Source organism: Spermophilus citellus (assembly GCF_964194105.1).
Source record: "Spermophilus citellus genome assembly, chromosome: 11".
Lineage (NCBI taxonomy): Eukaryota > Metazoa > Chordata > Mammalia > Rodentia > Sciuridae > Spermophilus > Spermophilus citellus.
This window is the reverse complement of record NC_138192.1, coordinates 133,953,348-133,969,126: the sequence shown is the minus strand read 5'-3', so window position 1 is coordinate 133,969,126 and position 15,779 is coordinate 133,953,348. Positions and strand designations below refer to the sequence as shown.

General features: G+C 36.2%; 1 protein-coding gene across 1 annotated transcript in view; it reads right to left on the bottom strand.

Moving 5' to 3' along the window:
* Window positions 1–7,177: 7,177 nt before the first annotated feature.
* The window catches only part of RBM44 (RNA binding motif protein 44), a 45,086-nt gene continuing 36,484 nt past the window's right edge, over window positions 7,178–15,779 (bottom strand). Inside the window, exon 15 of the mRNA XM_081261896.1 lies at window positions 7,178–8,717. The gene's annotated coding sequence lies outside the window, so the exon portion shown is untranslated. The remainder of the gene's footprint in view (window positions 8,718–15,779) is intronic.

Genomic DNA, 15,779 nt, shown 5'->3' with positions numbered 1-15,779 from the left:
AGGACGTTGCGGCTGCGAAGCCCTGCCCACTGCAGCTCCTGGGCTGCTGGGCCAGCACCTGCCGCGCCGGGCCGCCAGGGGACCCTCAGGGTTAGCACGATCAGGCTCCCAGACGGACATCACTAAATGTTAGCACACAAATGCAATTCTTTCACTAGGGAGGGCCTCATAGACTCAAGCATCTTTCCCTCTTCCTTTGCCTGGCTCCTGGCCACTCCTGCTTCTGGGTCTGCGGTAAAAGGCCCGGATTTCATTTCCGCATCTACCTCTTCCCGAGATGCCCACACTGGGAAGCCCCTGGGAACAAAACCAGCCTTGCCTGCCTTTGTGAGGACACAAGGATCATATAAAAAACTGAACAAATGCGGCTGTCTGCAGGATGTAAGAATAGCCCCAGGTCCTGGGACTGGACGGAACTGGGCTCTTTAGATGGTCAGGTGGCCGCTCTGGTGGACTGGCTCCTAGGAGGCTAGGAGGGTATCCTGGCAGGAAGCTACAAGAGCCTCCAACAAAATTCTGACCCTGAACTTAGTGGGGAGGAGTTTCTAAACAGGTGATAGATCTGTATTGGGGCTGCTCACTTTGGCAACTGGAGAACTGGTTATGTTGGCACGTGTGTATATGTGGGCATAAAGGGATGAGAGAAGGGCTGCTGGAGCGACAGAGCTGCTGTGAAACCCAGGGGATGAGCAGATTTCAGAAGGCACAGGCCTGTGCTGCAGGTGGAAACTGGAGTTATCAGCTCAGGGCAGCTGAGTTAGCCTGAGCTTGCAAGGCTTTCCTGGTGTTTGGATTTTACCTTGCAGTAACAGCCTGTTCCAAGAAGTCCTGGTAGTGGAATAGATTTATGTTCATTTTGAGGAATGAACCACTGCCTTTGGAGGGGTACAAACCACTGGCCTGGTACAGTGCCATATCTGTTGTAGCAGAAGCTTCACTCAGTGCGGTGCTCAGCATGAAATATCTCTGGATGGTTAATATTCCTCATATGAAGAGGGGATATAGGGGCTGGGGTTGTGGCTCAGCAGTACAGCACTTGCCTAGCATGTGCAAGGTGCTGGGTTCAATCCTCACAGCAAAAAATAAATAAAATGAAGGTATTGTGTCCAACTACATTACATATATATGAAAATAAAAGGGAACACAGCCAGTGGCAAAGACAACTGCTGCCACCTGCTGGCTATGAGCTCAGAAGTGTCAGTTGCCAGGAAGATGTGGTCATCCATCTTTCTGAACACATGCTGGTAGGACATGGAGAGCTTGCATGCCTTCAACATGGTAGCCTCAAGTGTTCTGTGAGGTGTATGGGTTAGATGATGGGGGAGGGCATTCATTCTCTTGATCTAGCACTTCTTTTTCAACCCCAGGAGGATACACCCTCAAGGGTAGCTTGGTTCCCCATTTATTCATTGAGTCTCTAATATGTGCAAGGCAGTGTTAGGTAAACAGGTCCTGCCCTTCAGTTGGTGACTATAGTGGATGACTTTAAAAACCCTCAAAGGTAACAGGAATTCTATGATGCAGGAACTACAAAAACAAGGGACAAATGCATCAGCTGCAGACTAAGTGTAAAGGAAGATCTTAGACAGCAGTGGGGTATACACATACAGGGGTGAGAGGAAGACACAGGTCTATCAACAATACCCAAACAAAAGAATCATGAAGAAAAGCAAAGGAATATTACAAATTGCTTTTAAATCCAGTAATAAAGAGAAACCCTTAAAAGCAGCCAGAGGGGGAAACAAAACATTATATACTATATGAACACAGATCAGGGTGACAAGCGTTCTCATGAAAAATGCAAACCAGAAAACAAGGGAACATCTTTAAGCGCAGAAAGGAACAAAGCTTCAACTGTTCGACAGTTTTCCATTAGTTGCTGATGCAGAGGAGAAGGCTGACCTAGTGTCCTCACTCTCCATGGGCAACTAAGAGGCCAAACTCCAGCCACCATCAGTCTGAATCAGTGATTCTCAAGCAGTAACACCTTATAAGTTTACAATATAATATAGTTGTTAGAAAAGCATTAGCAAACCAAGCATTATCTTGGAAACACTTAGCTTCATCAAGCATCACATATTCAAATCTCCCAAGGGATTCTTCCTGTTAAAACCAGAATATTGGATACTTGAAAGTAGCTGAGAAGATGTTATATGTCTTCCTATTTCCCCAAAAGATCTCCCCAAATGAGAAACAATTTTCTAAGGAGTGAAAATAAGAAAATTGTGTGCTCACATGGAGAATTTTGGCACTGCAAAATAGCTGAGTAAAAGAGGTTTAGTCACTACCACCAGAGTATAGTTGCACATTCATGCTCTACCCTCAGCCAGCCACACCTTAGTAGAGGGCAAGGGTGGACTGAGACAAAGTTTGGGAGACAGAGAGGGACAAGGGCAGAGAGATTACATTATAACACACTAGAAATGAAAATAGTATTCTAGCACCATCAAGGTGAACAAAAGAAAGTCAACTTTATCTAAAATTACTGCTGAAAACCAGATGAAATTTTACACATATAAACCAGAAGACCCCTGCCCCCAGAGATGCTATCATAAATGTGTAACATAACCACACCAATGGGGACCAGGGATAAGAGACCCAACCTAAGTCAAGGTCAAAAATAACATTTGACTGCGTAATATAGGCTAAAACCAAAAAAGAACTGTTTACAAACACTGTACTCCAGTTAGTAAATCGGTCTCTCATAGGGTTACAATTTAAAAGTTGTAATGTCCATATGTGTATACCAGGAATGGACAAATAAGTAAGTATATTGAGAATAACAGGATCCAGTTTAGTTTTGGTACTAGGGATTCAACCCAGGTCACTTTACCACTGAGCTACATACCCAGTCCTTTTTATTGTATTTTTTTTTTTTTTTTTGAGATGGGGATCTCACTAAATTGTTGCTGAGGCTGGACTTGAATCCTTATGTCTCAGCCTCCCAAGTCACTTGAATTATAGGCATGTGCCACTGTACCTGGCAGTTTTCTCACTATCGGTGAAAGAAGGTAGAAATAAGGAAGGGAATAGAAATTTAAAGCATCAGTATGAACAAATATATATATACCCAATGGACCAAATATAGAAACAAATATAGGTGTGTCTGTGCAAGGCTTAATTTTCTCTCTCTCTCACACACACACACACACACACACACACACTTCTTACCTGTATCAATTGAGCCTGAGACCAACTCCGACAGCAATGAGCACACCTTACTGACAAGATCTTGGTTTCTAAATACCATTCTCCATAAAAGGACAGCTTGTTTAAGTCATTCATTCCCGTGCTGGAGCAGGGAATGTTCAAGATGGGACTAAAATAGTCTGCAGTGCCAGAAAATAAGTACTTGGAAAAGGACAGCATTTTCAAAAGAACACAGAACCCAACCTAAAAATAGCCCCTGTTAGAGCTGCAATGATCTGAGGAGCAAAGTAAGAAATGACAGTATTGTAATGTAACTCACAGAACAAAATAAACATCTATGAGTCCCAACTGCTATAAATAAATAAACAAACAAACAAGGAGGAGGAGGAACAGCTTTTCCTTATAGGAACATTCCACATAATACGTGTAGAATTAACAAGAAACCTGTGAAACCCCTTAACAAACATCACAAGGTAACTATTTCAGGCTAGATCTGTTGATGGATGCTGAAACCAGTGGGCAAAATTTTTTTAGGAAATATATTTGTAAACCTTCAAAGAACTCCCTTAATTACAAAGGAAAGATGATAACTTTAAACACTGGAGAAACTGGCAGAAGCCACTCTAACTTGTTGATCAAGGATAGTATATCCTGCAGAGGATATCCTTGAGTACTCCTATCAAAAATGCATAATCTCAATCTAATCAGGAGAAAACATCAGAAAGGCTCAAGCTAAAGAAGCATTCTGCAAAATAACCAATCAATACGCATCAAATGTCAAGGCCATGAAACTCAAGAAAATGCTGTGGAACTGTCATATGCTGGAGGGGATTTAAAAAAACTCACAATAATCAGATGAAATGTGGGCTACCGGATTGATCCTGGAATAGAAAGAGAAATTCAGGGAGAAAACATGAAACTCAATACTGTCTGTGTTTAATAGTATTGTGTCAATGTTAATTTCCTGGTTTTTGATTATCTTATACTATATAAAATTGTGTTAAGTAAACATTAAAGGAAGCTGGGTGAAAGGCATACATAACCTATCTGCAGCATTTTGGCAACTGTTCTGTAAGCCTAAAATTATTGTCAAATTAAAAAACAGTTGTATACTCAGCACTGAATTAACACTGCTCATGTGCCTATTTCTTAGCAGTTCTTTTAACCACTCCTAATTACTCAGGATGTTGCATGTGCATGTGTGTGAGGAAGAATCCTTTAACTCTGAAACTAATGATAGTTTGTTGAAAGCATTTTAGAGTCAAGCTAGTGACCTTACTGTGAATGTATCTCTAAGTTTTGGATATACATCATATGTTTATGAATACTAATACAGTTACAGTCTGCAAAGTCTTTGTATTATCAAATGAGGGGAAAATGACCCCTAGTTATTTGTTTTTTTCCTAGGAAAATCACCTATCCTGTTTCCTGGCATCCTTTCATTTCAGACATTCACAGAGCATGTAATCTAAGTCTGCTTCATCATGTCTTTCCTGGGGCTTAAATAGTGAGAAAAGGGCACTTTTCCCCTCAGGATTGTTATTTATTTAATTTTGGGTACTGAGGATTGTACTCAGGGGCACTTGACCACTGACCCACATCCCAGCCCTATTTTGTATTTTTTATTTAGAGACAGGGTCTCACTGAGTTGCTTAACACCTTGTTTTTGCTGAGGTTGGCTTTGAGCTTGTGATTCTTCTGCCTCAACCTCCCAAACCTCTGGGATTACAGGTGTGTGCCACTGTGCCTGGCTTCAGGATTGTTATTTTTAAGAACAGAATGATTATACAAATCTAGCTAGAACTGCTGCTGGTAATCTTTGCCCTCATGTGTAGAGAATCTGATACCAATCCAGAAAAAAATCAAAAGCCTCTAGACCCAGCTATACCTGAATTCATTTCTCAAGTTTTCAATTATATAAGTTCATTTTCATTTTTTGTGCTTTGGCTAATGAGTTATGTTTCTACCATTTGTAATCAAGTTATCTCCTGACTTACACACTGATCTATAACCTGCCTTAATACTGAAGCATGTTACAAAGATTCCATAGAAAAAAAGTAAAAATAAATTAAATAAAATGAAGTAATTTAAATCAAAGTGAAGGTATGACCCTAAAAGATGGCAGATGACAGCATTAGCAGCAACAGCACACCTTGACTGAATGCTTTTATGTTGTAACAAATACCGTGGCTAATGCATTACTCTATCTCCCTAGGAAGACAGATACTTATCTCTGTTTTATAGAGTAGGCGACTGAAGTACAGAGAGATTATGAACAAGGCAGGAGCAGAAATCTGAACTTAGAAAATGCTTCAGAGGCTGCATTCTTAAATAGTACACTATTAAAGATGAACCAGTTTGGCTCTCAGTTTTCTGGCAGTAAAAGCAAAAATAATTTATAACAGTCAATGTTCCTAATTCATATGATAAAGATATTCTCTGATCTGTCAATCCCATCTGTCATGTTATTAGGGCAGAAGTTCTATATCCATACTACTAGCTGGGAATTCATACAATATTCATAGATCAGGTATATCCCCCACCCTCAGACTAAAAATTCAGGCAAAGATACATAGAACCTGTATTATTCCTGATAGTTTTCTCGGAACAATTAAAACTATTAGCTTTATAAAGCTCATCTCACATATTACCATAAACTTGGTGGCATAGACAATGCAGATTTATTTTACTTCTGGAGGTCAGAAGTCTGACACTGGCCTCACTGGGCTAAACTCAAAGGCTACAATTCTTCTGGTGGCTGTAGGGGAACATCTGTTTCCTTGATTTTTCCTGCTCCTGGCGGCCAACCACACTCCTTGGCTCCTGGACCCTTCAGTCTTCAAAGTCAGCAGGAATGGGTGAAGTTCTTGCAAATGCCATTTTCTCCAAGTCTCTTTTCTGCCTCTTCTACCACTTTTAAGGACTCATGTAATTAGATGAAGACTACCCAGATAATCTAGGGTAAGCTCCCCAACTCGAGGTGAACTACTGATTAGCAATATTAATTTTTGTCACATAAGACACATTCACAGGTTCTGGGAATGACAACAGGACACTTCAGAAGGCCATTCTTCTGCCCATGTTAGTACTTAAAAGTCAATATAGATAGAATGCTGGCAAAAAAACTATTTCTTTAATAAGAAATTACTTGTATACTAAGCTTTTTAATCACACATTATTTCCCTTGACCAGAAATCAGACTGGCATCAGACAGAGCCATTGTAGAATTTTTAGTCCCACTTTTTTGTATGATACTTATAACATTTCAGAGTTCTAGTTATCTCAAAACATAATTATCTACCTATTCTAGTTGACACAGGTAAATGCTCTTTATTATTCTAATATTATAGTATATGTAAGAAACAATGAACAACAATATAAGTATACTAAAATTTGAAATTCTGCTTGTGAAGATACATGGAAACTTGGGACAATCTGACTGCCTTTTAAAATTCTAAATGAATTTATAAAATTATCTAATATCAAATTAGATTGTAGACCAAAAGATAAACACTGAGGCTCCAAAAGATTCATGAAGAATAATTTTGAGTTTCTGATTTAACTTGGGAAGTGTAGTAATAGTTATCAATTTACTGGTCATGCTGAAAGGCTACAGTTCTTCTGGTGGCTGTAGGGGAACATCTGTTTCCTTGATAATATAAATAACACTTAACAAAAGCTGTTTGATTCTTAACTTTGTTCTCAGAATTATTAATTTAAAAAACCTCAGTTATAATTAAAAATGACCTTTTCTATATCTTCCCCAAATCAAACATAGTAATTTTGTTTCTCTGTATTCTAAGAGAGAATTCCACTTCATCATTCCTTTCAGAAATAACTAACTAGAGGTATTTGTCTTATTCCTACTGTGTTAAAAATAATGTCTATTCCATGTTGCAGAGTGGTCCTGTGCTAACTCTGAATGTAGCATTTTAATATAAACAACTATATCATTATTTAACATTTAGGGAAAAAAATCCCTTAATTTTAGTGTTCTACTAATTTGATAAATGGAAAAAGCCTATTATCCTCAAGTTTCATTTAAGAGGGTCCTTTCAAAATCTTTTTTTAAAAAAAACATTTTGAGGGGCTGGGGATGTGGCTCAAGCGGTAGCGTGCTCGCCTGGCATGCGTGCGGCCCGGGTTCGATCCTCAGCACCACATACAAACAAAGATGTTGTGTCTGCCGAGAACTGAAAAATAAATATTAAAAAAACAAAAATTCTCTCTCTCTCTCTCTCTCTCCCCCTCTCCCCTTTCTTTAAAAAACAAAACAAAACATTTTGAAATTCAGTTCTTGGTAGACATATGGGGTAGATACAGTAATAGCTGGAGATACAATGTAATTTATGAAATAAAACCTTATTCTTAAAACTCTCATAAAGGGCTGGGATTGTGGCTCAGTGGCACAGCACTTGCCTTGCACGTGCGAGGCCCTGGGTTCGAGTCTCAGCACCACATAAAAATAAATAAATAAAATGAAGGTTTTGTGTTCAACTACAACTGAAAAATAAATATTTAAAAAAATCTCATAAAAGAGGAAAAATCCTAAATCTAGCAGTTTAATATTTGGTCTTACCACCCTATGTAGTCCACATAACACTGGGAGGTTAATTCACACTTGGACAATCCCATTGCACTTCCAGAAAGTATTAGATTTACAGTGGAATTATAGATTAGCTGCCTTTATTAAATTTAAGTACATCAAATATAAATGTTAAGTGGGAAATCTGTAATCAAGTAACACCAACTATACACTGGATGCTCTAAACATTTAAACACTTATTATTATTAAACATGTAACTTTAAGAAGTACATATTTGGTACTTTAAAAAAGCAAGCAATTAAAGAAGTTTATATCCTATATTCCTATCAGATAGGGAACCAAATTAGCCTTTGAAAAGTGTTCCACTTTATACACTAATACAAAAGAACTTATCACAGAACAGGTGCAAGCAATATGATAACCATTTAAATTTCAGTACTAGACCAAAGCACACATGGGTCACCCTTCTCTGTGAAAAGAGGAAAACTACAATTGAATGTTTCATACTGAAGTTGGAAATATGCATTAAGTGTATCCCAGCAGTGACTTACTTGTCTTTGAGCTTAAAAATAAATGTGCCAATATTTTCTATTTCTATAAATTCAAACTATCTATTATCTTATGGTCCAATTTAAGGGTCTTTTAGACATTTAAAAACTGCAGCTAATATATGAACTTAAGGTAAATTACAGTTTTTATGTATGGATATCAGTTAATGAACTATGAAACGATATCAATAAACCTTTTCTAGGTCATTTTTTTTAATTGACTTATCAAAGGTTTTTTAAAAATGGACATGACCTTTTTTTCTGATCCAAAATATTCAGTTTTAAGTCTCTAAGTAACAAGTTTGAAATAAAGTTTAAAAAGATTAAAATTATGGAGGGATATGAAGTATAATATTTTAACAGCTAAGGCTAGTTACTGAGGTTACTTAATTGTATCTTGCTATTACCATAACTTTTTTCTAAGTGCTGCAGAACATTCTCTGAAGAAGGGCACTCTGATTTCCATGGAAATCCTATAGGGTTTAGAACAGAAGGGAAAAATCAACAATGAAATATATTGATTTTGCTAAACCTAATATTCTAGGAAAGCATATATTTAGTTGTTAGTATACACTACTACTAAACTAATCAAGACTCACTTATACATGAATATCGTTATGTGTTAATTCACAATTAAATTCTATTACTTGATTTATTATATCAATAAACTCTATTATTAGATTTAAGGATGCCAGATATTATACATAGAAAACTTTTCAGACATTGTTTACAGAAAAAAAGCAATTATTAACAGTGTTTTAACAGAAAATCCAATGCGGTCAGGTGTTGTCTTCTATCATTGTAAAGCACCTAAGCTACCTTAGTAGACATACATCCTGTCCCTCATTATTTTGTAGCCCATGATTCTACTTTGTAGAATGTATCATTATTTGAAAATATATTTTTATTTCCTTTTCCTTTCTAGAATTCAGGTTCTTGGAAGGCAGGAAATTTTATTTCAGCTGACTTCTCAGCATCCAAAAGTCAAAAAAAGGTTAGTAGTGGTATACAGGGTAATAATTGAGAAGGGGCACATAGAAGCCTTCTGGGGTGCTGGAAACCTTATATATCTTGACCTGGTACATAGACTTTTTGCACACATATGTGAAAATATGTACATTTTTGATTGCTTTAAATTTTACAATGATTTTAAGAGTGGAATGGGTCATAAAGAGTAACAAATGTAACAAAATGATTATCTGGGAATTTGGAAATGATCAAGACTAGACTTAACAGATTACTGGAGATAAAAGCAAGATGATAGTTAAGATAGAAAGTAAATATAAAGCACTATTTAAATGTGTGGCTGGAAAGATCAAAGACAAAAGTAGTAGGAAATGGTATTCAGAGAAACAATCTAGATGTTAGTTGTGCTCAATGTCGCTGGGTTCTCATTGGCTTCGGAGTGTTTTCAATAGATAAAACTACAATCAGGTAATTCTGAAATACAGAATCATGACTTAATATTATTTTCAATTCAAGTTTAATAATACAGAAATTTAAATTTAGCTTTTGATTTTTATACCTTTCTTCTTGTATACCAAAGATATCAGTTTCTAACATAATTATGTTTTCTATATAAAGTTCCAATGTGTTGGGGCTGGGGTTGTGGCTCAGCGGTAGAGTACTTGCCTAGCACACGAGAGGCCCTGGGTTCGATCCTCAGCACCACATAAAGATAAATAAATAAAGGTATTGTGTCCAACTACAACTAAAAAATAAATATATTTTTAAAAAGTTCCAAAGTGTTGTTACTATTATGATTTATGATTCTTTACAGCTCTAGTTGTACTTAGAATATGTGATATATCTAGAAGAATAGTTAAAATGTAATAAACATGTAAATGCAATAATTAGGGGCTGGGATTGTGGCTCAGCAGTAGAACGCTCTCCTAGCATGGGCGGGACCCGGGTTCGATCCTCAGCACCACATAAAAATAAAGGCATTGTGTTGTGTCCATCTACACCTAAAAAAATAAATGCAATAATTATTTTCTTTTATATGGTTATACAAGTAGTTTCATTCATTTTAGTTTTGTTTTCATTTAAAATTATTTTCTCTTTCCTTTTATATTAGCAAATGGAAAACATTTAGGTTTCCAAAGCCAAGAATGAATGCATTAGAGACCTTTTGTTTCTATCACTATATCATCCTCTCCCTGCAATCATTTTATCAGGTTTTCCTTCCAGTTTCTTCTCACAAACAAAAGTAAATATGTGTACCTATACTCATACTTCTCCCTTTTAAAACGTAGATTGCATATATTTCTCTTGATTTAGTTACATAAACAAAATTGACAGAAGTTTACTCCATTAGTGTTCAGACCTTTTCTTATTTTTGTCTAACAGTCAATATGTAGATGTTTCTAATCTTCTGCCAAAGAACCTTGTGCATGAGACATTATATCTGCCAATTTATTTCTGACAGAATGGTGAAGTGAGATTTTGAGGTCAAAAAGTAAATACATGTATGACTTTTAAAGGCACTGATGATTTTCCTTTCATTTGCACTGACTGTCCCAACAGCAGAATGTCTACCAATCTGATTGGTGAAAATTTCTTGTCAGATGGAGAAAATCATTTATTAAAAAGACTGTTCTATTCCCTATTATTCTGTGATGCCACCTTCATGCTAATCAAGTGACTACATATTTATGTCATTGTTTTAAAGTTCTCTTTTCTGTTCAGTTGATCTATTTGTCTTTCCTTGCACAAAAATAATATTATCATTTCATAACATCAACATGATAAAACCAGTCCACTTTATTTTTCTCAAAAACCATTTGGCTAGATGGGAGGGGAGGGGAGGGGGGATAGTAGAGGATAGGAAAGGTAGCAGAATACAACAGTCACTAATATGGCAGTATGTAAAAATGTGATGTGTAACCGATGTGATTCTGCAATCTGTATTTGGGGTAAAAATGGGAGTTCATAACCCACTTGATTCTAATGTATGAAATATGATTTGTCAAGAGCTTTGTAATGTTGTGAACATCCAATAAATAAAAAAAAACCATTTGGCTATACTTGACCTTTTGTATTTTCATAATTTTGAGAATCTGCTTGCTACTTAGTTCCACAAAAATACATGATTAGGATTTTATCAGGATAGCACTAAATGCATTGGATAGGATGAAGAGAACAGGTATCTTTACACTATTGAGTCTTCTAATCCAGACAGAAGATACAACCCTCAATTTGTTTAGAATTTCTTTAATTTCTCTGTTTATAGTTTTCAAATAGAGGTCTTGAGTCTTTTGTTAAATACATTCCTGGTAGTTGATAGTTTTAATGGTACTATGATTATCTTTTTTAAAAATCCATTTTTCCAACATTATATGGTATGTGGAATTGCAACTGACTTTTTTGTGTACTGTCTTTGCATCCAGCAATCCTTTTTAATTCTGATAGTCTATGTGTAGAATTCATGGGATTTCCTATGTATAGAATTAGCTGTACATACAGATGATGAGTTTAATTTCTACCTTTCTTATACTTTCTCTTTTTTTCTCCAAATTTTTGAATTGTACACTTTACTCATTAATTTTCAGTTATTTCTTTTATGACATAGGCATTTAAAGCTATCCATTTCAGTTATAGCACAGCTCTGTGTCCCACAAACTTTGATATGGAGCATTTTCATCATCATTCACTAAAACATATAGTCCAGTTTTAATTATGAATTCCTTCATTTATTGGTTAGACATGTATTTCAAAACATGGGGTTTTCCTATTTTTATTCTCATTAATGACTTCTAGGTTATTTGTATTATGGTCAGAAATATACTTTTTTCATTCTTTTAGTATTTTTTGAGACTTATTTTATGGTCTAGTATATAGTCAAATTTTGTAAACATTTCAGGTGACTCGAAGAGACTTTATTTTTTCATTTTAGGGAATACTGTGTTCTAAATATGACCAGTTAAGTCCAGTTATTATTTTTTAGTAGTTCAGATGTTCTGTATCATCACTGATATATTTTTTGCTTGCTTTTTAAAAAATATTTCTTAGTTTTAGGTGGACACAATATCTTTTTTATTTTTATGTGGTGCTGAGGATTGAACCCAGTGCTTCATGCATGCTAGGCGAGCACTCCACCACTAAGCCACAATCCAGCCCATTTTGCTTGCTTCTATAAGAGAAATATGTTAAAAACTTCCTATTATTATCATAGACTTACAATCATTTTTCCTGGCAACTTTGGAAATATTTGTCTTATATATTTTGAAGGTATTTTAAATGTACACAAACTTAGAATTATTATTTATTCCTGGTAAATGGAACATCTCTCTTGATAATTTTATTGCTTTGTTTTTGTGTTAATATAGTTATTTATTTTTCCAGACTCTTACCTTTTCATATCCTAATACTTCTAGGTGGTATCTAGAAATACTATGTATTTGTAGTTGACATTTTAAAATCCAACCTGTTGATCTATCAAGTTTTTTAGTTCATCTGCAATTGTATTTACTGAAATAAATGCATTTTCATCATCTAAGTTCCTCCTATTTATCCTGACTGCTCTGTGTCCTTTTATTCTATTGTTTTTTTTTTAAAAAAAACTACTTTTGTACTATTTTTAATACTTCAAATTCCTCACCCGTATCATCATGGGAGTTATATATTTTTTCTTTTTGTAGTAAAATACACATAAAATTTACTACTTTTAAATGTACAGTTCAGCAGGTTCACACTCATGAAGTATGTTAACACTGCTGTATGGCTATTATCACCATCAATCTCCAGAGCTCTTTCCTCTTCCCGATCTGAAACTCTGTACTCATTTCTTCTATGAACAGTTTTGATCCACTCTGAGTTAATATTTGGATATGGTATAGGTAAAAGACCCAACTCTATATTTGCATGCTTTTAAGATTTGTTCTTTTAAGTGTTACTCCAAAGATTACTGTTGCAGGGCCTAACCTTGGACCTACACAGAGGAATGCTTATCTTGCTCATTATACAGCAGGGAAGTCCTAACATAGAACGCTGTGTTTTGGGGCAAAGTGCTGTCAAAACACTGGCAAGTGCCATTTCCTTGCTCCCCTGACAAGAAGTTATTCCCCTGATGTTGCAAGGCTGGCCTACATGGCCGTTTCTGGACTCTTGGTGTCTTGATTCCCTTAAGAGGTGTGTCACCTCTGGCCTATCATGACTGTTATATGTAAATTGAGACATACCCTCTGTAAAAGCTATTTCTGCTGTGCAATAAAGCAGACACTGTTCTCTGAAACTATCTCCAGAGGGGTTTCTCCACACCCTCAAGTTCCCCAGTCAATACTGGAAGGGCAGGCCCCTCAGCAGAATACAACATGCATTCGCTAGTTTATCAAAGTCTCATATCAAACAGCATGTGTAGAAAAGAGAGTTAACACAGCAAGAGAGACCCAAGAGTGCTGTCTTTAGAAAATTCTACCTACAAGGTAGGCCCTTGGCTAGTGTCTGGAAATCTGGATTTCAAGAGGTTCCTCCCCTTTCCAGAAGTTATGACTGCCTCACTGTGCTGAAACTGTTTATATAAACATCTGTTTATGCTAAACAGCTGCTTTCTTTCTGAGTGTAGACTATGGTATGTAGGCAGAGTACCTACATGACCAATCCCCAATAAAATCCTTGGGCCCTGAGTCATTAATGAGTTTCCCTAGTAGATGGAGAAATCAAACGCACCTTGTGTGGCTCCCTAGAAGTTTGCATCTGGTTTCCTCCAGACTCACACAGGTGTCTTTCCCCTTTGTTGATTTTGCTCTGTATCATGTTATAATGAGTTACAGCTGTGTGTACACCTATACACTGTTTCATGCTGAGTCCTTCTAGCCTGGGGGAATGGTTGGGGACCTAACATAGACATTTTATCCTCTCTTCCCCAACTGCAAGGTGCTTAAAACAGTAAGAACACTTATTTCCCTCTCAACTTGTATATACTAGTATTGTCATATATTTTAATCATATAGACTCTATAAAATACCACTATTCTTGTTTTATACAGTCAGTATGGACATAATTGTTCTTTTTTTTTAAAAGAGTCTCTTTTTTTTAATTTTAATATTTATTTTTTAGTTCTCGGCGGACACAACATCTTTGTATGTGGTGCTGAGGATCAAACCTGGGCCGCACACATGCCAGGCGAGCGCCCTACCACTTGAGCCACATCCCCAGCCCATAACTGTTCTTTTTTGACCTTCTTTCTCCTGCACTTCTGAACCTTCATTTAAAATCACTTTCCTTCTTTCTTGAACACTCTTTAGTATTTTTATTTTTTAAGAGTGTCTCTCCTTCTAAAGCAACAAGTTATTTCAGATTTTTTTTTTTTTTTTGCAGTACTGAGGATTAAACCCAGGATCTTGCACATGCTAGGCAAGTGCTCTGCCATTGAGCTATATCCCTATCCCTTTTTTATTTTTCTTTGAGACAGGGTCTCTATAAGTTCCCCAATCTGGCCTCCAACTTCTGCCTCAGCTTCCTGAGGAGCTGGGATTATAGGCATATGCCAACATGCCCACTATAGTTTTATTTTCATGAAAATATTTTACTGTTATTCTTGATGGTTCTTTTCCTGGATGTACAATCATATGTTTGTAAAATTTTTTGATGGTGTCTCATGAGAATGAGCTGATATTTATTTATTTATTTTGAAGCAGGATGTTGCTAAGTTGCTGAGGCTGGCCTTACTTGAATCATTGGGATAGCAAGCATGAACCATCACTCTCAGCAAGCACGTGTTTTTGTTTTTGCAGTGCTGGGGATTGATCTCAGGGCCTCATACATGCTAGGCAAGTGATCTATCACTAAGCTACATCCCTAGTCCCAGGCATTTTTTTTTTAAAGTGGTTCTGACAAATATCTAGAATCTTTCTGGTTAGTTTCTATTATCTAGTACTTAAGGTAACTTTTTAAAAAAATTTTATGTGTTCTTTTTATAGTTATAAATGACAGTAGAAGGTATTGTGACAAACTATGCATACATGGAGTACAACTTCCCATTCTTGGGATTGTGCATGATGTAGAGTGTTTCACTGGTCATGTATTCATATATGAACATAGGAAAGGTATCCATTCATTCTACTGTCTATCCTATTCCCATCCTTTCTTCCTTCCCTTCATTCCCCTTTGTCTAATCCAATGAACTTTTATTCTTCCCTTCTCCCCCACCTTTATTGGGTGTTAGCATCCGCATATCAGAGAGAACATTCGGCCTTTCGTGTTTTGGGATTGGCTTATTTTACTTAGCATGATAGTCTCCAGATCCTTTCATTTACTGCAAATGCCATAATTTCATTCTTTTTTATGGCTGAATAATATTCTACTATGTATATATACCACATTTTAAAGTTACTTTTCATTCACATGAGCTTATTTCTTTATGATTATTTTTTATCGTACACTCTTATTCACAAAATAAACTATTACATATCAAATTCTGGCATAAATAATTTGAGAACTAAAATGGTATTACTTTATTACAAAGAATTCTTATTTTAATTTCTCTTAGTTATCTGGCAAAAGCAATAACTGTAGATCATTTCAATCCTACCTAG